The sequence below is a fragment of the Sebastes umbrosus genome, chromosome 3 (genome assembly GCF_015220745.1).
Source record: "Sebastes umbrosus isolate fSebUmb1 chromosome 3, fSebUmb1.pri, whole genome shotgun sequence".
Classification (NCBI taxonomy): Eukaryota; Metazoa; Chordata; class Actinopteri; order Perciformes; family Sebastidae; genus Sebastes; species Sebastes umbrosus.
Genome location: NC_051271.1, coordinates 14,277,738 through 14,300,683, shown reverse-complemented (window position 1 = coordinate 14,300,683; position 22,946 = coordinate 14,277,738). Strand labels below are relative to the sequence as shown.

The 22,946-nt window shown below is 38.6% G+C and overlaps 1 long non-coding RNA gene across 1 annotated transcript; it reads right to left on the bottom strand.

Moving 5' to 3' along the window:
- Positions 1-13,068: 13,068 nt before the first annotated feature.
- LOC119485758 lies at positions 13,069-21,363 on the bottom strand. The gene is made up of 2 exons (XR_005206361.1): positions 21,329-21,363; positions 13,069-13,206 (listed from the first exon to the last, which is right to left on the bottom strand). It is a non-coding gene; the product is annotated as an uncharacterized LOC119485758 (long non-coding RNA).
- Positions 21,364-22,946: the final 1,583 nt, after the last annotated feature.

Sequence of the window (22,946 nt, the reverse complement as noted above, 5' to 3'; positions counted from 1 at the left end):
GCATCAGATGGATTCACAAGCCGAGGACTGAGGGCTTTTACACTGCTCTCATTACTGTATCCATTTACAGTGCACTTAAATTATTATGAAAAACGCTGAAATCCATATCCGCATTTGCATCTTAAAAGGAGACAGTGATTTGAGTATGTGTGTGAACAGGTTTGTGTGCATGCATGAGTCACCCCTTATTGTGTTAGAAGTGGTGTGAGATGGCATTTATTTGACTTTTTCACTTTTTAACCTTTATGTGACAAATCAAAGTGACAAGAGAGAGAAAGATTAGAAGAGAGAGGGATGACATGCAACTTAATCACTGTTACAGTGTTCTCTATTAAGGTTAATGAATTGTATCGGTGCCATCTGCAAAGCTATAGCTTTAAACATGTAAAAAAAAAAAAAAACAAGGGTGTATAATACCTGATAAAACAAATCTTCAACATACAATTAATTTGCAATTTAATTAATTTTGATAACGAATTGATTATTCCAGTCATTTCTCAAGCACAAAAATGCCAAATATTCTTGTATTTTTACCTCTCAAATGTGAGGATCTGACAGTTTCTTTGTCATATATGATAGTAGACTGAATATCTTTAGGTTTATAATAAAACAAGCAATTTATATATGTCACCTTCGTCTCTGGGAAATCACAATGGCCATTTTTCACCATAATGTTTATACTTAAAATCCAGAAGCCAGATGCATAGAACTCTGTGTAGAGATTCACAACTAAAACTGTGTGTACGCACTGAAATATGCATACACATTATTTCCGTCAGATTTATAAAGTCGCACGTACACCAGGGTCTGTTTAAGAAATGTCAATCACACATGCACTAGGGTCGTTTTCTGTCTATTTGTAGCATCTGTACCACTAATTCATCACACTTTTCTGCAAACCATCATTGCAGTAAAATCTCCCGCGGTCTGACCGCCGTGACCAGAGCGATCATGACAGTGTTTCCCACAGGATTTTGTGAGACTCTGGTGGCTGGACCTCAGACCAGGGGTATGCTCCTCGGGAAGAAAATTTCATAGGACACATTTTAATGTTTTAAGAGCAAAAATAAGAGGATGGATCTATGAAGAACTTTGTGCTCCTGTAAACAAGTTTGTGCTCTAGTAAACAATTTAATCATAAACACAAACACATTGGTTTTATAGATATGAAGCATGGTAAACGAGACAGGATCCGTGTTTTAAGACGGGTCGGGTCGGTTGCCGACATCACCACTGACGCACCTCCCTATAAAGTCACACAGGGACCAGGGGGCCCCATCCCTTCGCGCAGGGAGAGAGGGTGTAGCAAGCACTAAGTCGGCCAGAGCCGTGAGCCACCTTTACCCCGGACCTTTCCACCACGGAGGAAATGCGCCCAGCGAGGGCCAGCCGGCGCTGGGGAGAGGTCCCACGAGGGTATCCTCCCACACCCGAGGGGCTGTCACGTCTAGGTAATTAATGAGAAACATTGCTCCTTCGTGTTGCAAGTTTCCAGCAGCGTGGACGCAGAGTTAAAAAAGGAAAAATAATAGATCATCTCTGAGGCATACAATTCCGATGGATCGGACAATTTGGAACCGGTTCTCAACTGGAACCGGTTCTTGATTCCCATCCCTAGTTGTTTTTTGAATTTCCCTGTACATCAGTGGCAGTCAGCCAAAGTCTTAGAAGAAATATTAAAAGATAAATGAAAGCGGGAAGGTGTCATCACGAAATGCCTGGGGAGAACACTGGGCCTGACATTGATGTAGTAACATCAAATGTTTTTATTATTGTTCACACAAACAGAACCAACATTCACAATGCCACCTGACGAGGAGTGACATGTTCTTCTTTTATTATTGAACCAATTACCTCATGCGTACAACTGAGAGATGCCTTCATGAATTTCAAATGGTCCCCTGGCCTCCCTCTGCTACCTCCTGCCAGGCCTGAATCCCTGAATCAGGTGAGTGGAGTGTTTGAACATGAGAGTCACTGAAGCGTTTCAAGTGAAAACCACAATAAGATATTCCCTCATGTACACTTTAATCTTAGACAAATGTTTTTCACTATATATTAAACATACACTTGCTGATTTTAGCACACAACGGATGTAGTGCAGTTTGTTCCAGACCTCTGAATCACCACGCACATGTGCAAAATGTTGTCAAGCATATTTTGTCTTTTCACCTTTCTAGCATCTCCACTCAATCTGGTATCCTTTTTTTGTCATTTCCATCTACAATTCACGTAAAACTGGACTGGAGGGTGGGCGCTGCGCTTTTGCGAAGACCCTGTGAGGCAAGAAAAACTCTTGGTTTTGATAAGGAATCTAGGGATGCTAATTTTGAAATTTCTTTCAGTGTATGAGTGCAAAACAGACAACTGAGTCCCCAGTTCAGCCGTCCGGGAGAGTTACTACCGGAAGCCATGACGCTATGTGTATTGTCCCAGTCTCCACCGCATTAATTAGTTTAGCTGCGAAGTTGTCAGCTGTGTGTCTGCCTGGCGTAACGTTAGCGAGTGTCTGACAAACTGTGTGTGTGTTTGTGGCATGTTCACAGCTGTAGCGTTACTGGTGGCTTCGTGCTCCCCGTTGTCACACACATACGATCCGTCGGCACGGCGTAACGTTAGCGAGTGTCTGACAGATCGTGTGTGTGTGTGGCAGCGGTGAGTGTGGGGTTGACGGTGGCGTTGTAGTTGTGAATGTAGCAGCGCAGTGTGTGTACAGTTTATTTTGTTGGTGCAAAATGCTACAACTCCTCAAGACCCAAGACAAGCTCTGGTATTTTGCAACACCGGGTCAGACTCACTTAAGGTGGGCTGTTAAGGTGGACCAGCTATTTTCATTTCTATGACAAGCCACTCTGGGTTTTGCTCAGCTTTTTAGCTATTTTTTAAATAATTCTTTTAACCGTTTAACCGATAGCATTAATCGGTTAAAAATGCTTAATGTCGGTTAACGGTTAAATGTTTAAATATCAACATCCATATAAGGAACAGATCATAGTAACGGATGAAACAGGAGGCAAACTACAGTCTCCTGCACAAGAGTCGGACATGTGCAACAAGCCCATTCACCACCCGGTCCTCCACAATAACAGTTCACCTTGTTACATATAGGACACACTACCTCCTGCAGTGGCACTGAACATTGGCATTGGATGTAATTTCTGAGGTGTGGAATCATCCAATATGGATATAGCCTGATTCCTATGGATACCGGGCTGCTGTAATTTAAGATAAATTCCCCTTTGGTCAAAAAAGGTAGCAAGACACCTGCCATGTGTATAATGTAGAGGTAGAAACCTGCTTCCCCATAGGGGCTATTTTATTATCTTTCCTTATCTGTCAGAATGAAATCCTTTCCTGGTGATATTAGTAATAAATGTCTATAGAGCTTTCACTGCCTCTACAGGTTTTATGGTTTAAGTTGAAATACTGTAAGCAAAGCTGCAATGGGCACCATGGGTGTGCTGCAACCATGACATTTAAAGGGCTCATAGAAATATATCCAAACAGGTTACAAGCTTTCCTGGTTAAGTTATAATCGCTTCAGACAGCTTTTTATTAACAACAAGTCCTACAGAAAGATAGAAAAAAAAGTGGTTCCCATTTGCACTGCAGTACCCCAATGGCTATAAAGGAAGCATGGCAAACCATATGAATTAGTATTCAATGGTGTGAAGCTGCTAAAAAACAGCAGATCAGGGGAAAAGCTCTTGATATACAGTGTATGAGGAGAAGTGATAGTATTTTTTTATTGCCAATTTAGCTCACAACATGTATGCTGATCTCACAGTAGTTGAAAGGCTATTTCTGGGTTACACAAAAAGCAATATAAAAGCAGACTTTTAGCCTGTTTCACGCAGAGCCCCCGCCGCCCCTCCCTTTACAATGTAACATTAAAGTTGCACTTTGTAGGAATGCTTACTCAGTCATTACAGCATACTAAAAACCTGCAAGTGCCCTGCAAAAAACATTTTCTATAGTGCTCTTCCATTTGGAAAACTGTACGGTAAATATTTAAGGAGGTTGTGTATACTCTCATTGCAGTCTTCGTGGTTTCACCAACCTTACACTCCTGCTTAAGAGCCATTAAAGTGAACATGATGACATTCTGCTGTGCAATTTGTTAATGTAATCCAATCTACTCAAATTAAACCTAATTTAATCTCATCTAATCTGCTTCTGAAGAAGCACATTTAGATGGAAGCTTGAATGCATTTTATTTGTACTGTATCCAGGTAAACAACAGCACAAGAGTTTCTTTCTAGCTTCAATGTGTCCCATTGAGGTGAAACTTTATAAATTAACGAGTGAAATGTATTTATAAAATGCTAAACATTGATTTTGTTCCGCATGCGATGGCTTTGAATGTGGACAATCTCAAATATTTGAGTGTATATGGTTGGCGTGGTAATTTGTTCCACCCTTCCACATTAGTAGGGTAATTATAATTTATTGCTCCCATATCAGTAGCGTAGCTCTGCCCTTGTTATGCCATAATCAGGCCTTTACATTAATAATTTTCAACCTCTGAAGAGATATTTCTCCTGTTATTTACACTCGTTAGTCTAAAGGTTAAGCCCTGAAACGCTTTGTCCCATTCATTTATCTTTTCTGTCTGGAATGGACAGTGGCCGATGGGTCTACTAATCTTTTGTTTGGCTCACTGATGCATTAGGATAAGAAAAGGAGAAGACTATGATTTATTAAGTACTGTGTTTTTTGTGTACATTATAGATACAGAAAGTGTGCCTCAACATGTGATTACAGATGGAATTATTATGTACATGCTGCACACTCCCCAGACAATGACTCATGCTGCTAAAGAAAGTAAGAATAGGAATTTGGTGAAGATGCATTGCTTTAACTTTTTGAAAATATTACATACAATCTGGAAGCATTTGTCATTTGAATTTCTAGTTAGCACCTGCAGTAAAGTTTTCTTAACAGTGTATGAATGACAATGACACAAAATTTATACATGCATATATAGATGTAAAGTAGGGCCGTCAGCGCCAGGGGCTGTTTAACGCCACTAATTTCTTTAACGCATTAACACAATCTATTTTTCGGCGGTTGTAGCGGGGCTCAGATTTAAAGCTAGAGTGAAGATGTTGGTATCAAATTAAACCAGAAAACCTAAATAACACTCCAAACTTGCGCTAAATGTTGGTGAGCAAAAACTGGCATAACCATTTTCAAAGGGGTCCCTTGACCTCTGACCTCAAGATATGTGAATGAAAATGGGTTCTATGGGTACCCATGAGTCTTCCCTTTACAGACATGCCCACTTTATGATAATCACACGCCCTGTTATAGCTGCAGGCCATCGTAAAACACATTTCATTCAATCACCCAACCCTACCCTAATTCCTATCCCTACGGGTGGTGGAATTAGGAGTTGTGAGCACTGCATCCCTTCAATGCACATCATGAAAAGCTGAGCATGACCATTTTTAGACAAAATCAGTCGTTCTTAACAGCCAGGGGGCCCAGAGCTGGATAGGAGCCATGGAACATGCAAGCAATTTAAGATATAATATGTCAGAGTTGTTGAACTGTTTTCATGGGGCCAAAAATGTTGAGAAGCACTCACCCCATCTACTTCTGCTTCCAGCTATCAAGACTCTGACAGCCAAAACATGCTAAGTGCTCGGTGCTGTCGGTAGCATGCAATATCATGTCCCTTTCATTTCAGACAATGTGAAAAAGAGAACCAGCACTTTAATCCAGGCTTGTGCATGACATACAGTCTAGAGGACAGTTAGCTGGCTATACTGTGTGTTTTTATGTTGAAAGATGATGAGGCCAAGATTTATCACACAAACACACACACACACACACATATACACACACACAGGACAAAACATGTTCAAAGAGTCATATAAAAAGAAATAGTAGACATTGGGTGAGTTTGATGCAACTATGTAGAGATTTATCAATGAAATATTCTAAGCTGTGGCACAGAGACCAATGTGTTGACTACAAAATATACCCCAGGGCAATCTGTTGAAATATACTTCATCTGCCCTTAAAGAAATAAAGCTTTTTCCAAATAAAAAACAGTCCACGACAAGCACAACATTTCTCCCTCATTTGTCACAATGCAGTATGTGCTTTTACTCACATGTTAGAACATAATGGGACACAAATCTTTACCACACCACATGCATATGTATGCAAGCACATACAAAAGCACACACGCACTTACACATAAATGAACACCCGGCCCTACGGCTTGGTGGAGCACTAATAGGCTTTGCTGTCAGCTCCTAGCCTTCCACCAGACAGAAGGATGATTTCTGTCACATACACAGTCATTGAATTTTGCATCCAGACCTTTAACTGACCCTTCAGACTGCAGCAGTGAGTCATGCTATGGAAATCAGGGCCTACGCACCGACTGTATCCTCCCCTTGCATACAGACACACACTCTTTGCTACTCTCCAATTTAACCTCTCTGTATCTCCATTTTGTCTGAACGATTTTGCTCATTCAGAAGGCAGAGAGTAGGAAATAGAAGACTACATGCTGTGGGAGACTCAAGGTAAACACCTGGAAGTAGACATCCTCTATCTGGCTCTGTGTCTATACAAACTTCATAATACCATACATTTTGAGCTATATAGTAGTGCTAAACAGTGCGAGCGTTTCACTCATAATTGCGACTAATAATACATGTGTGTGAACTGTCAAGTGCATTTAGGAGCAGGTGTGCTCACACTGATTTTTTGCAGATGCGGTGGCCAGTAGCTACCATGAACTTTGCTGTTTTGATTTGTTGTCTTTTTGCCTTTGTTACTGGCGCACGTATGGCCTATAACGGAGACAGTGCTTCTGCTGGCCACCGCAAAAGAAAAGAAAATCAACAAAATCAACTAAAAAGAAAAATAGTAGTTGCTGGATGTAACTTCAGTTCTGAGTACAAGAACTTGTACGCGGGTGAGAGATGCGACTCATGATCAGACTATCATAGTTTATAAAAATGCAGCCCAGTGGCAACACAGACATTTCATATACTGTATGAGACGTATAACACAAACCAGGCAATGCACGTTCAACCTACGTTGGACCCGGATCACATGAATCAGCTGTCACTCGGTTTGTCACTGTTAGTAGAGAATCCTGTCTGCAGGCTAGTTCTTAACTTCACTGATAAACCGGAGAATTATACAGTAACATTAGGGTTCATAATCAACGAAAGTTTTGTATCACGTCTACACTTCAGTCCATACATTCTCTCTCTCGTCCACACAATCTCTCTCTCTCTTCGGTGCACGCAGAACACACGGTATATGTTGACAGATGCACATAATGCAGACCCAAAGTTCACAAGCGTGAGTTCCATCTGGAAAGTTTTAGCCATACACCATTAGCAACATTTAGCACAACAAGCTGATTGCAATTCAGTCACTAAAGCGTAGATGAAATGGAGGACCCGCCAGCTGTTTGGGAAAAATTTGGGTTCAGCTACAATAGCAACGGAGAGAGTTGTGTATAAAACAATTGTGTGTCGGCGTTGCTCCACCATTGTAGGCTAACTGTTATGGGAATGTGAATATTTGATGGCATCCCTCCTAATCTTTTCAATTTCATAGCATAAGATATGCTTCTCAGGTTTATAGCCTGTTTTGACCTGTTGCCTTTTGGGAAAGTGTTTGTTCAGTGTTTGAAATGTTCCTTATTTTTTACAATGAAAATTGTTTACCAAAGTTGCCAGCGGGCAAAATGTTACCTGAGTCCCCAGCAGGAGGATTGTGTCTGGCTTTGACACTTGCACTACTGTCTGTTCAAAATAAATGAAAAGAAAACGTATCCCGATGCATTTTTTTTTCTGCTGTACTGAACTCGCAACAAACCGTGACTAAACTGGGGTATGAAGCAAACCATGACTTCTGTGTACCTTTACACCCCCAGTGCTATATAATAGAGGGATATTCCTAACGACTTATTAAACAGAAGTTTAAACTTAGACTAATTTAAAAGTAAGACAAATCTCAAAATTTAACACAATTTAGTGTATAAGGTTAAACTTGGTCCGAAAAAAATATTGAGTATATTATAAGAGCTATTTGAAATGGTTAGTCACGCTTTTCAATAACCAAATCGTATTTCAAATGCCACTGAAATCTATATGTCCCCAGTGTCTGCTCCGGTGGCCCGGTTAGGAATGTGCTTTACACCTGGTGTGTGGTGTAACATTTGATGAAACGCTAGCGGGGACTTTGGTCGAGGGCTGCACTATATCTTTTAGCATCGACACTGCGATGTAATTAATAATCAATAATTGCGATTAAGGATTTGATGACAGAAATTCTTTCAGCTTACCCCCCTCCAAAACTAAATCCTTTTAAATTCTAAATCCTCAGGTACCAGTCTGTAGACGGAGGTCTGACAAGGCCCTGTTGGCTTTTCCCCGTCAAGTCTGAGGACCAAACGTATCCGGGCATTTGCTGTTAGCTCCAACCCTTTGAAACAGCTTACATGAGGAACTTAGACTAGAAAACTCACTGCCTCCTTGCTGTTTTATGTGTTATTTGTATTTGTTGACTGTGATTTTGTATTTGACTGGTCTCCTGCTATCTTTTATTTGTCCTTGTTTTCCAGTTTTAAAAGTACTATATAAACAAAGTTATTATTATTATTATTATTATTATTATTATTATTATTATTATTATTATTATTATTATTATTAAAAAGGTCTGTAGTAGACTCACTGCTTTATTTTTCAAATTTCACACTGCTTTCCTGCCACCTAGCAAATGTTAGTGGCTTGAACTTATACTACATTTTGCCTTTACACTGCACTCTGTGTCTTACCTTGCAGTGAGGACTGCTCATATTACTGACCATGAGAAGAGAACCTTAAGGACAACAAACAACAGCTGCCCGTGCCACCTGCTTTTTATAAACGCCACCACCGCTGCAACATTTTCAGTGATAAAGCAATGGACGGAGAAGTTGAAACACCCCAGTCTTCCTCTATTTAGTTGGATTGCTGTCGGTTTGTAAGTGTTTGTTGGAGCTTTGTGTATTATACACAGTCTCCCCTGTGATGATAGATGTCAATAAGTTGAATTACCAGTCACCGGGGTGCCTGGTCTTGAATAGTAGTGTTGTATTTTTTTATGTGCCCCTTTGCTCTTGTAATTTAAACAACAGTGTCGGTAGAAGAAAGATTGGAGCGAGGAAGCAAAAGTTTAGCTTTCACATAAATTTGCTGGAGTTATCGATCTTTTAGTGGATAGGTTTTACACCTCTGACATACCCTTACATTCCCTATTATTTTATCATATAATTCTATGCTTTGTTTTATGGCCACCTAGAAATTTTTATCTGGGGGTTTTAGCGTGGACACAAACACATCATGTGCACACATACTTAAAGACGCAAATATGTACGCAAGTGGGTGCATGCAGCAGTGACACATCTTAACACATGCCCTCCCGCTCAAACACTCACTCCAATGTCACTCAACAGACGCAACCACACACACAAATATGCGGTTCATGTGTGACACACACACAAACACAGTTTAAGAGACCAGGCCACATTTATTTATGGTCGCCGTTTCCTCTGTCTTGTTGTCCGGAGGCAGAATTTGTGGTGGCATGTGGTGGAGGGCTTTAATGCCAGTCTCTTCACACTAGTCTCTTGTGAGCTCGGTCTACTTCATCTGTCTGGTGTGCCAGGACAGCTTTACCATGTGTATTTCTTCTGCTCGCCATTACTCTCTGCCCCTTTTTTTTTTCTTGTGTTCTTTGTCTGCGTCTCTGTTACTTTTTTCTAGTGTGATATTGTTTCCCATCTGTCTGGTCTCTTGCAGTAATGTTTTTATTCCTCACGGTCAAAAGATCTGAACAAACAGGGACAGATGGTTTTAAGTTTAAACCAGGAAAGCATGGCATATAAAGATCCATCGTCAACCATCACTAAACCAAATCTGAAACATGCTTGTATAGCTATACTGACTTGACATTAGGGCTGGATGATAATGCAATAGTATATCTCTTAATCTCTCAATATAGCATGGTGCTAGTGTAACAAAGTTCTCATCAGGATTGTTCATAGTTCTGTTTATTGAGTCTCAATACTGTCAGAAATGAAGTTTACATACTACTTTTTTTGTTTTCTCAAAAACATTTTGTCGGGAAACATAAATGAAATGAACCACAAGCTAGTCAATGTGGTCAGGGTGGATGGTGGGTGGACACACCGCAGGACTTTGACACCAGAAGCCTGTTGCACCAGCTATATGTAAATTAGGGTGCAAAGTCTGCACTAAATGATGTGTTGAAACTAGTTAGTATGACACTAAAGTTGTCTCAATGTTTAGTTGCACCACAGAGATGTAACATCAGAGAATTAGTGTTTGATGTCAAGTTTAGTCAAATTACCAGATTTTACATCCAAGGGGCAGCCAGGCACGTTTGTAGCATGTCATTTCTCTCTCTCTCTCTCCACATTTCCTATTTGTCTCCACACTACTGTCCAAAAAAACTAAAAAAATACAACATTAACAGAAAAACTATCTGACTTTACGGAACAAACTTTTGACCTACTACCTCATATTTTGAATACTTTGATAAACATTGGGATAAAGTGCATTTTGTCTATATATCGCCCACGTCCGCCTGTCATGATTTTGGCCATGTTCTTTTACAACAGCCATAAAGACAGTTCAATTTGGAAAAAAATACTTACTTTTAAAACATTTGTTAGGTACCTAGGGATCATTTAAATTATTTGTCAGTGTGTTTAGACACTGGATGCCCTTGGATAGTTTCTGATATTCATTTCAAGTATAATGCAATAGCTGAATATGCCAACCCATGTCACTACTTTGTTAAAGCCATTTTGTTGTAGCTCTATTGATCACTTGATTTCTTTCGAAATGCTTGGAAATATGTCACGACCAGCACTGGCTGCTTTTTTGAAACTACAGCCCAAACACATTCCATTCACTTCTAAAAAGGAAAAAAAAAAGCAACCTGTTAGAAGTAAAACTAATTAATTTTTACTGGAAAACCTGCTGCATTTCATAAGATAATTAGGTAAAAAATGAAGGAAAAACATTTGAAGTTAAGAATTAGATCTTAAAGTGACATTTTCTGGTGTAGCTTAATTTTTTTTTGGACAGCTCGGTTAAACTGTGGCTTCCAAAGAAAAACAAAATCCCTTAGTCATTGCAGAAGAGCTGTAGTGTTACGTTAAATGGGTGTACAATTGTAAACAGTATACAAGTGCCTTTGGCTAACTCCATGAACTGAAAGCGGTAGAATTATATCTTTAATTAATGTCACTTTTTTGTGAGTCATTGGTAAATAAACATAAAAAAGAGGAAACTTAATATTCCCCTTCCTTTCAAATCAGATCAAAATTAATTAGCTCATGCAGAGCAATATAGCACACACAAATGTCATGTTATTTATAGCACCAAAATGTACCCAATACCAACTTAATAAAGTGACTAAAACAAAAGCCTTGGACACTATTCTCTCTTTTTCATTTCCTTTTCTTGGAAAGACGCTCTGGAGAGAGTAATGTTATGGACTCAGGCCCAAGCAGGACAAACCACAGTTAACAGAGTGGTTTGTCTGCTCTGTGCTACTGTAGAAACATTGCGTCGGGTCCGTGAAGAGAGGACCTGCTCGCTATGTAGATATAAACGGCTCATTCTAAGGTAACGAAAACTCATATTTTCAGGTTATTATACACTAAAAAAAACATTCTTATTAATATTATATTCCATTTCAGCCAATAGATCCCCCTAAATGATACACACTGGTCCTTTAAGTTACTTCTGAAATACAACATTACCCTATTTAACCTTCACTACTTGTCAGCCAAGACATTCCCTATTTTTGTCCTTCTATGTTTCACAACAAGCCGGCTCTTTTCCTGAAAGGCTCAGCAGCAACCTGACAGATGTGTTAGAGGAGCGCGGGTTACTGCAATTGAACATGATGCACACTCTGCCCACAGAGGCTGTCTGAGGGAGCGTAACTGAAAAACACAACCAGAGCCAAACGTGTTGTAAAGGCTGTATAATATACAATGAAAACCTACAGAAACATGTAAGTGAACATATATGTTTTATCTTAGATAATAACAATTTGACACTTCGTACAACACCATTGTAGTATGGTAGCTGACAGATCCCTTTTTCCAAGTCCCTTTCCCTTCGATGCAGCATTATTTCACAATAATATACTGTATATTATAAAACGGGTAGCTCAAATCAAGCATTCTGATTGGTTTGGTTCATAGCTGTGATATAATACCAACATACCATGGCTATGATGTTCAATTCCTTTGCACTTTCAGTATCACTCCTGAGAAAACGACATTAGACTAATGTGTTGTCATGGTTGCTTAGCAACAGGGTCAAGGGGGGGATCGCTTCCGCCAACACGGAAGAGGTTACAGATTCAAAGCAATTAAAGTTAGCTGTTAAAACCAGCGACAAAATGGAAACATTGAAGGTTAACTTTCTATGGAGTGGGTTTAGCTGAAAGCCATCCTACTGACGCAGACCAGTTTCTCAGTGGTTGCACAATAGATGACAACGTACATATAATGTAATTAAGAGACAAATAGTGAAATCAATATAATACTAGCCTGTGATGAAAAAAAAATATATACGAGCTGCTAGTGTATGTTCCATAGCAACCACCTTACCTTACCAATGTACCTTAAAGGGAGATTTGTCAAGTATTTAATACTCTTATCAACATGGGAGTAATGCAAATGTGTGTATATTATTATTGGAAATCAATTAACAACACAAAACAATGACAAATACTGTCCAGAAACCCTCCCAGGTACTGCATTAGCATAAAAAATATGTTCAAATCATAACATAGCAAAGTCAAGCCCAACAGGCAACAACAGCTGTCAGTGTGTCAGTGTGCTGACTTGACTATGACTTGCCCCAAACTGCACGTGATTATCATAAAGTTGGCATGTCTGTAAAGGGGAGACTCGTGGGTACCCATAGAACCCATTTTCATTCACATATCTTGAGGTCAGAGGTCAAGGGATCCCTTTGAAAATGGCAATGACAGTTTTTCCTTGCCAAAATTTAGCGCAAATTGGTAGCGCTATTTAGCCTCCTGCGTGACATGCTAGTATGACATTGACGGTACCAATGGATTCCTTAGATTTTCTAGTTTCATATGATGCCAGTATCTTCACTCTAGCTAACTGAGCTTGCTAAAAAACTACCAAAAGATCAGCGGCTTATCAGATTTTAATAGTTTTTTGTTTTTTAGGTTAATCAAAAATCAGAAGTTGTGTTAATGCGTTATATAAATTAGTGGCTTTAAAACAAATTTGCATCAACGCATTATCATGGTAACTTTGACAGCCCTATTTATTAATAAAAACAACTGAAATTGAAATGTGTCTAAACTTTCATATTGCCAGTCCTGTTCATTGATTTACAAAACTGCCAGAAAGAGAGATAGTATAGAAAAGCATGTATTAGATAACAAATCTATATCTTCTCACAGTGTTATACTGACCAATCTCCCCGGAATAGAAGTTAACATCTTTCTATATCTGCCTTCATCTTACAGACAAAGAAAAATTACTTTTGTTTAGAAAAGAAAGCAAGAGAAAGAGAGAGGAGAAAGCTGTTACTTCCAAACTTAACTTTTAGAATTTTCTTTCCTCTAGCTTAAATGCCGTTCTATTAAAAAAAACAAGGATGCATTAATGGTTCCAGTCTTAGTGTCCAAGCATCGACTCTTACTGATGAAAGATTGGATTTTAAAGTGCTCCTTCTATTGTGTACAATAGCAAATGATCTTGCCACACCATCCTTAACTAACCTTATAACTCTCTGCGCTCCTTCAGGTGCTGTTCTATCTCAGCAGAAGGGTTTCCTCATTATCTCAAGAACTAAGACAAAAACCTCAGCAAATAGAGCCATTTCTTACTGCGGACACTTTCTTTGAAACAAACTTCCAGCTGCCATCGAGGAGTCTTTTCTGTTTGTGGACAACTTTCTAATTTATGTGGAACTAAAAAGCATCCATAGTTCAGGAAAGTAGAACTATTGTATTGCATTTAGTCTTTGTATATCTAAATTGGACTTGCTGTTGTTATCTAGTTAAATTGTTGTTACTACTTCCTACCTAGAGTAGACTCTGGTTTGTCGAAGGACGGAGGATTTCTCTCTGAATTGCCTCTCTCAAGTTTATTCCCATTTATTTTGGTTTCCTGTGTTTTTGGTGGAGAGATATTCCTTGTCCTGTTATAGAGCTTAGGCTGGATCAGGAACGGTTGTTGACGCAGGTCTGTTGAGCCCATTGACACTTCACATGTCATATTGGGCTATAAAAAATAAACTTGACTTCACTTGATATCGAAGGGCAAAAAGAAATGTGTTCTTGTCCTACTGGACTGTACAACATGTTGACATGATACTGCATTATGATTATTTCTTGTTACAACCAGGACCCAACCAAAATGCCTTAGTATTGTCTGGTACCATCTCTTTTGCAGGGGTTAGCCATTAATACTGTGTGTAGGTTTTTACAGTGTCCAGAGCATGAAAGTGATGTGGACAAGGGAGCAATTTAAGTCCATTGTTGCCGAATGGTTTTTAAATTGATAAGTATAGCAGGGTCATAATAGCTTAGCCTGTATTCATTGCAATGGTTAAATCACCTGACAAAATCATTGTCACCAGCATGGATATACTTATTTTAGTGCTACTTAAAACAATAAACTTAATTTTGTTTACACATTTAAATGCATTTGCAATGTAATAATTGAAGTACATTTGATGATTCTTAATTGTACAATAGCGTTGGATTATTTTGTTGTAATTGTAGTGGCAGTGAGAGTTTCAGAAGCATCTCAGCGGAAACAAGTTATGAGCACAACATTGACCTTTTTAAGTTGATATCCTATGGTGAATTTTGTTGGCAAACACATCCAGCAGTTACGGAGCAACATTCTCATTCATTTGGGGTTGTGTTTTCATTCACCTGTTGAATGTATGTCCAATATTTACTCTCCTTTAACTTTTTTTTGATCTCCACAGATTCCAGAGGGAAATATCTGGCTCTTTAGCTGCAAAATGCTTCACTATGTTCACAAGCTAGTTGCCAACTGTGTCTGTCTGAGTTTGGTGCAGAGCAGGTGTACAGTGAGTTTTTAGATCTTTTTCACTGAAGAATGCCATCTGTTGCAGAAAACGACGCTATGATAGCTGTGAGAGTGAACCAAAAGAGTAAAGTTGCGAGCCGGAGAGCTAAACAATGAGCTGAAATGTGCTTTAAAGCTCTGTGGGTTCATCACTACGAGTGTCACATTGTCATTAGAGTTTAAACCTTGAAGGGATGTGCTCTACAAAAAAGCCTCTTGGACAATAAAGGCCACCATGATGGATTTCTTTTGCTACAAAACAGTAACGTGAATAGAACCTTTTGGATTTCAAAAACACCAATCAATAACACATTTATTACACAGCCTTGAGGGGACGGAGATACACAATTTTATTACAAATGGGCAAGATTAGTCCAAAAACATGGCCGCCATCAATAAAAAAGGAGGCGGGGCTTAGCAGGAAATAGGCTATAACTCAAGTTGTCTTAAAACAATCTTGATTAAACTCAGTAGAGACATCCTGCACATAGTCGTGAACGTACACAACAATGAATGAATGAATGAATAATTTATTTTCGTGTCCGGTCATTTACATAACCCATCCCTCATGGGATTATTCAGACACATTAACTAACAACAAAACAAACATTCTGACATGTTAGCCCACCATCATCTATTAGCACAATACACCAGCATCATCCAAACATAAACATCATCCAGACATAATCGTAAACGTGAACCCCCCACAAATAATGCTCCAGAATATATCCCACAATGGAAATACAACAAATAAACAGTCACAGATATACTAACACAGATATATTAACACAGCTCCCTAAGCACAAGTTCCTTTCACATCTAATAAAAGGAAAGCAAAAGGTGTGACTTTGAGAGTGCAATTATTATTGAAATGCTGCATACATTGTAATGAAGAAACAAGAGTGTGATTCGTCTCACTCCTTCAGACAGAATTTAACCTGCTGAAGTGAATTTGCTCGGCTTTGTGAAGCCCAAGGATGGCCTTGGCCGCTGGTAGCTATATAATCATACATCATTTGTATAAAATGATACATTATAAAATGTAATTCCAATCATTCAGTAATAAGTGAGATCCAGAGGACCTAGATATATAAACATATGCACTGAAACCACTGATACGCCATTTCACAAAAGTAAACTGGCATTTTGTTTTAAAAAATGAAATAGAAAAAAACATACTTGAGACCAGCATACATGTTTTTTCTAGCACAAACCGACTGTGACATGATAAAGTGAAAATGAAAAATCACTTATTTAGACAATTTTCCATCCTTTAACTCACTTTTATAATGCAACCGCACACTCACATTATAGTGCATTACACAAGCCATGTTTTTGGAGCTGAGTAGTCAGTGGGACATGAACCATTATATTGAGCAGTTCAGCAGTTCATTGCTGTCAGAACACATGCATTTATCACGGATGAACTCCCTTCCCTTCGGTTTAATGATCAGAATGTGCAGCTGTGTGGGAAATAATCCAAGGTGCATGGTGCCATATTCCAACTCCCACAGCAGAAACATTTTTGGGGGTAAATATTTATCACTGCCATTAACCTTCAAGGCAAGATTATTGCTGTTTACAACATTCAGGTCATGGCTGTTTCTCATGAAAAGTGTGCACAAATGTTGTAGAACAGCAACTTAAAATGACATATTCACTTACATGTATAGTATGCAGTACATGCTTAACACACCCACGAATGCACTTTGGAGGACGTGAACTGCAGAGGTAGGAGTTGTTTCTTTCATTTGAAAAAGGTAAAAAGGACATTGTAAAAGCTAAGGATATTAACACCATGGTCTATAGTCAAGGCTATGAAAAGATATGCTTTGAATCAAAAGTCAAGGTTTGAAAGTGGAAACATGTTTTGAAAGGGAAAAACAATATGAAAGTTTAGATCTTTCATTCAAATGCGTCATACATTCAAACCTTTCACTGCCTCAAATCTCTTCTTTCAACAACTTCTTATGAATGTCTCTTTTGCAGTGTTTTAGTTGGAAAAAGGAGGAAACTCCCCATTAACAACTTTTGCACTCTGACCACCTCATTAAAACTTAAATGTGCAGAATTTTTATGTGGTTTGAAATTACCCTGCTGGCATGAGTTTTTGCTGGTAGAAAAATTAGACAGTCCTACTGAAAAATTGGTGCAGTCTATGTTTTACTTTCATCCGATTTATCTCTGTGTTCCCAGGTCGAATCCATGGACCATGGTGGAGAGTAGGGAGGGGGGGGGGTTAGGCCTTGTTCATACGGACATTAGCATTCCTTCTGAGACCACTAAGTTGGCACAGCAGGGATCTTGACACAGAGGGCCACAGCAAAATAATAATAAAACACAAAAAACACAGGGTTGTCTGGCAAAAACAAAGACTAAGCCAAAGTCGTACATTTTCAAAACCCACACTTTGAATCAGAATTAGCTTTTAATGGCCAAGTAAGTGTGAACACATAAAAGGAATTTGACTCTGTTTTTTGTTTCTCTCAAAGTAAATGCACAGAAATAGACACGCAGCTAAAACAAGGACAACAACAAAGGTAAACATAAACATTCCCGTTGAGAATCAGTTCGTAGTTGTCCAATTCCTTGGAATCGCATGCCTCCGTAACTATTGATTTCTCTTATTGTCGCTTTCCGTACTGACGTAACGGCATACGCATTAATACACATTAATTAACTAAAAATAAATTGTAAAAGTGTATAAGGGTTTAGAACATTATGATGGAAGTATATGATGGCCATTCCCATGCTCACTTATGTTTCATAAGTTGTTGGAGCAATTTTTGGGTTGATACCATTTGTTACACAGATTTGGTGCTAAATTAAACAATTTTCTTTTTACCACTCAGGAATTGATATAAAATGATTAATAATCCCTCCAAAATACAGCATTAAAACACCAAGACCTTGAGGAACGCCAAAGAAAAAGCCATGCTGTGATTTGATATTAAAAACTTTTGACATTTGGAGATTTATGCAAGAATTGCATTTGTCCGTGATTGGATGGCGAGCACTTCTGTTCTGGAAACGGCTCAGACACCCCCTAATTGTCAATCTACCTAAGAAAGCCATCCATCCTCTGAATGCCCTAGGTCTCTAGTTTGTGGTTGTGAAGTTTTATGAGGCTGTGACATCATCACACATGGATACAATTGGGCTCATTGGATCCGCAAAAGTCTCAGCTTTACAGTGATACCCAATTTATGCAATTCCAAAACTGTTTAGGGACCCCAGCATGTAGAAATATTCAAACACATCATATTTAGAATAGGCAAAAATAACACATTTATACTGCATTCAAAAAAACTGCTTGTGATTATCATAAAGTGGGCATATCTGTGAAGGGGAGACTCGAAGGTAAAAAAAAATGTTCCTCGCCAAAATTTAGCTTAACTTTGGAGCGTTATTTAGCCTCGTTCCCAGCAAGCTAGCATGACGTGGTTGTTACCAATGGATTCCTTAGGTTTTCTAGTTTCATATGATATCTGTAATCATTGACAGTTTACACTGACAATTGAAATTATTTTTCGGGATGGTTCCATACCCTGTAGCCTGGTGTATATTTGATTTCTCAGAACACACAGACATATTGTCTTTGGTCTTGTCTAGTTTTTGCTACCTCATCTATATGATGTGAGCAATTAACACATACTATAGGTTGATAGGGTTTCATAGTTCAATAGGTACGTTATCTTTCAAAGAATTAAAAGATGGTTTTATAAGCTTGTTTTTGAGAAAAGGTCCAATCCTCATTCACTTGTGCATCCATGAAATCTGCTTGCCTTCTCTCTCTCTCTCTCAAGGATCTCATCAGCACTCAGGCCCTGCTCCAGGACCTCATTTCCATCCATTTAAAGTGTTTTATTTTGGCAACTAAAAATTCTGCCTCCTCGAGTGGCCTTTTCAAAGCATCAGGCATTAGGCAAATAATTTGCCTCTAAATGTTCATTTACTCTCTGCAGGATTAGGAAGCTACGAAAGGCTAAAATGCACAGACAAAAATAACATAAATAACACATTATACTTGGTCTCCAAACGCACAGTTTTCAATTGACTGTTGCACTCTAAAAGCGTTTTGTGGCAAATCACACCATCAGTCAAATCTGAAAAGGTTTTGAATTGAGTCAACTGAGCAGTTCCTGTGGACACAGAGGGCATGAGACGAGTGAGTGGAGGGAGGGTGGCCCAGATGAAACAGTACAGACACAGGAAATCCACTACTTTGAAATAAACAGCATTACGGAATATGGAAAGTTACTTTTGTTACTTTACTTTGCTCTCTCTTACTTTGATCTTCTCTACTTGCTTTACTCATGACTTCAACCTTCATTACCTTTTCATATGTTAAAATATTGATAAAAGTTTCATTAACTAATGAGTAATTGAGTTAGATGTACTATACAACTTTCTTTGAAGGCTCAATTGATGCCAACAAGGCCTTCAGATTTCCTATCAAACATTGATGGGTACTCTGCACTGGATCTGATCTACCCTGCTCTCTGGAGAAGCCAGTGAGGTTTGCTCTATACAAAATGAGCAACCCAGGCTTAAAGGTATTTAGGAAGGTTCAAATTAGGGTTGTCAATTGTTTAAAAAATGTATTGTGATTGAACGCATGATTGTCTATAATTAATCACAATTAATCGCAATAAAAATATGCTCAAGTCATAAAATGACAAACTCAAGTCCAACAGGCAACAACAGCTGTCAGTGTGTCGGTGTGCTGACTTTATAGTCACTTTAAACTACTTTAATTTAAATGTTTACCACCAGTTTGTTAGTATTATTATTATTTTCGATGTGTTTTGAGGTTAATAGAAGTTTTGGAACCATTTTTGTCAACATTTGTATCCCCTTTTTGTGCAATAAATGGTTCAAAGTTTCAACCTGTTGCGTTTTTGAGTGCGTCTTGAAAACCAGCACAGACTGTGAGCCGTTCAAGGCATCGTTACTATCGGATGCTGTGACAATATGCCTGTTTTTGTGTTGTATATTGCAAAAATATGTTGCAAATAATTATTTTCATTATTCATTAGTCTCAATTATTTTCTCAAATAAATTAATCAATGGTCTATAAAACATTAGAAAATGGTAAAATGAAGTCCACCACAGTTATGCAGAGCCCACATCTTCAAATTCTTTGTTATGGTCAACCAACAGTCCAAATCCCAAAGATATTCAGTTTACTATAATTACAAGCAGAAGTTCATACTTGAGAAGTAGGAACCACTTTTATATATGGCATTTTCGCTTAAAGAATGACTTTAACTTTTGATCGACTAATCAAATAATTGACTGATCGTATCAGCTCTAGTTATATTGTTTCTGACCGAGGCAGAATAATCAGGTCTCGCTTTACACGGGGTACCTCGTCTCTTTCAAAATGTTAGTATGCAAATGTGGAAAGTGTGAGTATGTGTACAACATGGGAAGGGAAATGAATATGGAGCCCACGGTCTGTAGAAAATTACTCTGCCATAATTCTTTCCACCTGGTCGTTCCCATAGAAACAACATAGTCAGGAGACATTAATATGACGAACAACAAAGTGGGTTGTCAGCAGTCCACGTACCCTCATTCGAATTCTAATGCATTTATTTTCAACAATTTCCTGATGAAATTAGCTTTGCTCTGCAAGAAAACTCAATGAAATAAAAGCCAGTCTGGATGCACATAAATAAATAAATACATAGTTGTTCACAAATATGCAGGATGCTGTACAACAAACAACATCATCAGATCTTTCTTTAGGCCAACACCTATCGATCTACAGTGCTAGGACAGTGGTCTTGCTCTGGAGTTTACAGAAGGTATGTTGTAGGACATGTATTGATTTTGCCCCCCCACAGTTGTTTTTCAGTATTTCTATATTTTCTCTCATTCTGTACTCTTAGTTTCTCTCTTGTTGGGAGGTAAGCTATAAATAAGCTTAAAAGTTAAATGCCACATTTTGCATGCCGGTAATGTGCTAATTTTATGCAACATTACCCCTTTACACAACCGTTACAGTGTTTTTCCTGATCTATTCCAGTGTTAAGCATTTGGTGAAGCTGAGGCTATGCCGTAATTTCACAATCACTACCAAGATCAGCGCAGGTTCGGAATACTGACATCAACTTGTGTCCACTGATGGACACAAGTTGCAAAAGTAATCAAGTCTTTTTATACAACACCACTACATTACAGCAGTAACACTGAATGCATTTAGCCTTTAATTAAGTCCTTTGAAGGTTAATTTTATCAGACTCTTCTCATGCATTTACCCAACAATGAGAAGCGAAGGCTTCGATCTAGATCCTGAATCTTTAAAAAGCTTAGATCCATTTGTACACTCTCAAAGGCATTAATAGCAGTCTTCCACTAGTATGTATCCTTAGATCTAACGGGTACCCATATACCAATATTGAGTGAACATTCCCAACAGATCCTTTATTAAAGAGTATTTTGTTTGGGATTTGAAGGAGTGAGCTATCCAATTGTAATATGTATGTATAGTTTCAAAACAATTGAATAAGATGACTAAAAGCTTAAGAAAAGTGATGTAGTGTTTAGAGCACACCTGCACAACATTGGAATGCAGTTCAATTATACAGTTATTTTCAAAGAGAATCATATAGTGTTATCTTCAATACCATATAGATCTATTTTCACCAAGCCATACTGCATGGTTCCAGTCTGTGCAAAATGCAGATTTAAAGATTTCATTATTCAAATTTAAAGCTTGTCAAGATCTCTAACAGTTGTCATTTCAAATTGAAACAATCCTCTGAGCATAATGTTGTGGAGCTGAAAACATTTTGGAATTTATTCAATGGGTTTTTCTGTTTGGACGTCAAGTGGCAAATCCTCTGCATTTATTCCAGTGCAGTTGTAAATCACTGCTGTCAGATTGATTAGGCAACCTCAATCTGACTACTACGGTTGAAACCAATGAGCCTATAGCAAAGCTATAATTTACCAAAACATACAGATCTTTCGTGGTGAGGATGGATTGTGGATTCTGGTTTGTCCTGTTGTTCAGATTGGTCTTTGTTTATTCACATCCAGCAATATTTCACCCAAGACTATGATCTTTTTCCAAATTTTTCTTAATCGTTCTTGCATTTGCAATTTAACACAGAGCCGCTCGTCTCACCCTCTATGATGTTGTTTTTCTGCATACTCTTCTGGACCTACCACCAGGATGTGTTTGGGGACCACAGCAAACTTTGGGGTGAATATGTTCTCTGTTGAACCTGTGCTTTACCCACTTTTCCTCAGGCACAAGGATCATTTTGCTGCAGCACCCCTGCTTCCTTTTCTTTCACCCTGCTTGGGTAAGCAAGGAGGACAATTTGGTTGTTGCTCATAGCTTTTTCTTGGCATGTTGGTATGTGGGATGTTGAATAAAATCCCTCACTCTCTGACGTGTCTCTCTAAGTAGTTATTACCGACGTCAACTGAAATTGTTCCTCAACTAACACCTTGTCTACACCAGCTGCATATCAAAAGCAACCCATCAGCACCACCTCAGCAGCAGCTGCACTCCTCCGTCAGTGTCTATGCTGGGTCAATTCAATCACAATACTGTTGTGCAGGCAGAAACGAGCCACACCCCGACACACAATCAATGTAGCTGCAAGTACAAGTGAAAAGAAAACCAACTTAAAGCCAAAAAAAGGTATTATGGTTTGCAGTTACACACGTGAATTGTTCAATGTCTTCAGATTGCTTGTTTTGATCAATCAACAGTCATAAACCCAAATATATTCAGAATAAAACTGAAAAAAGTAGCAAATCCTCACATTTG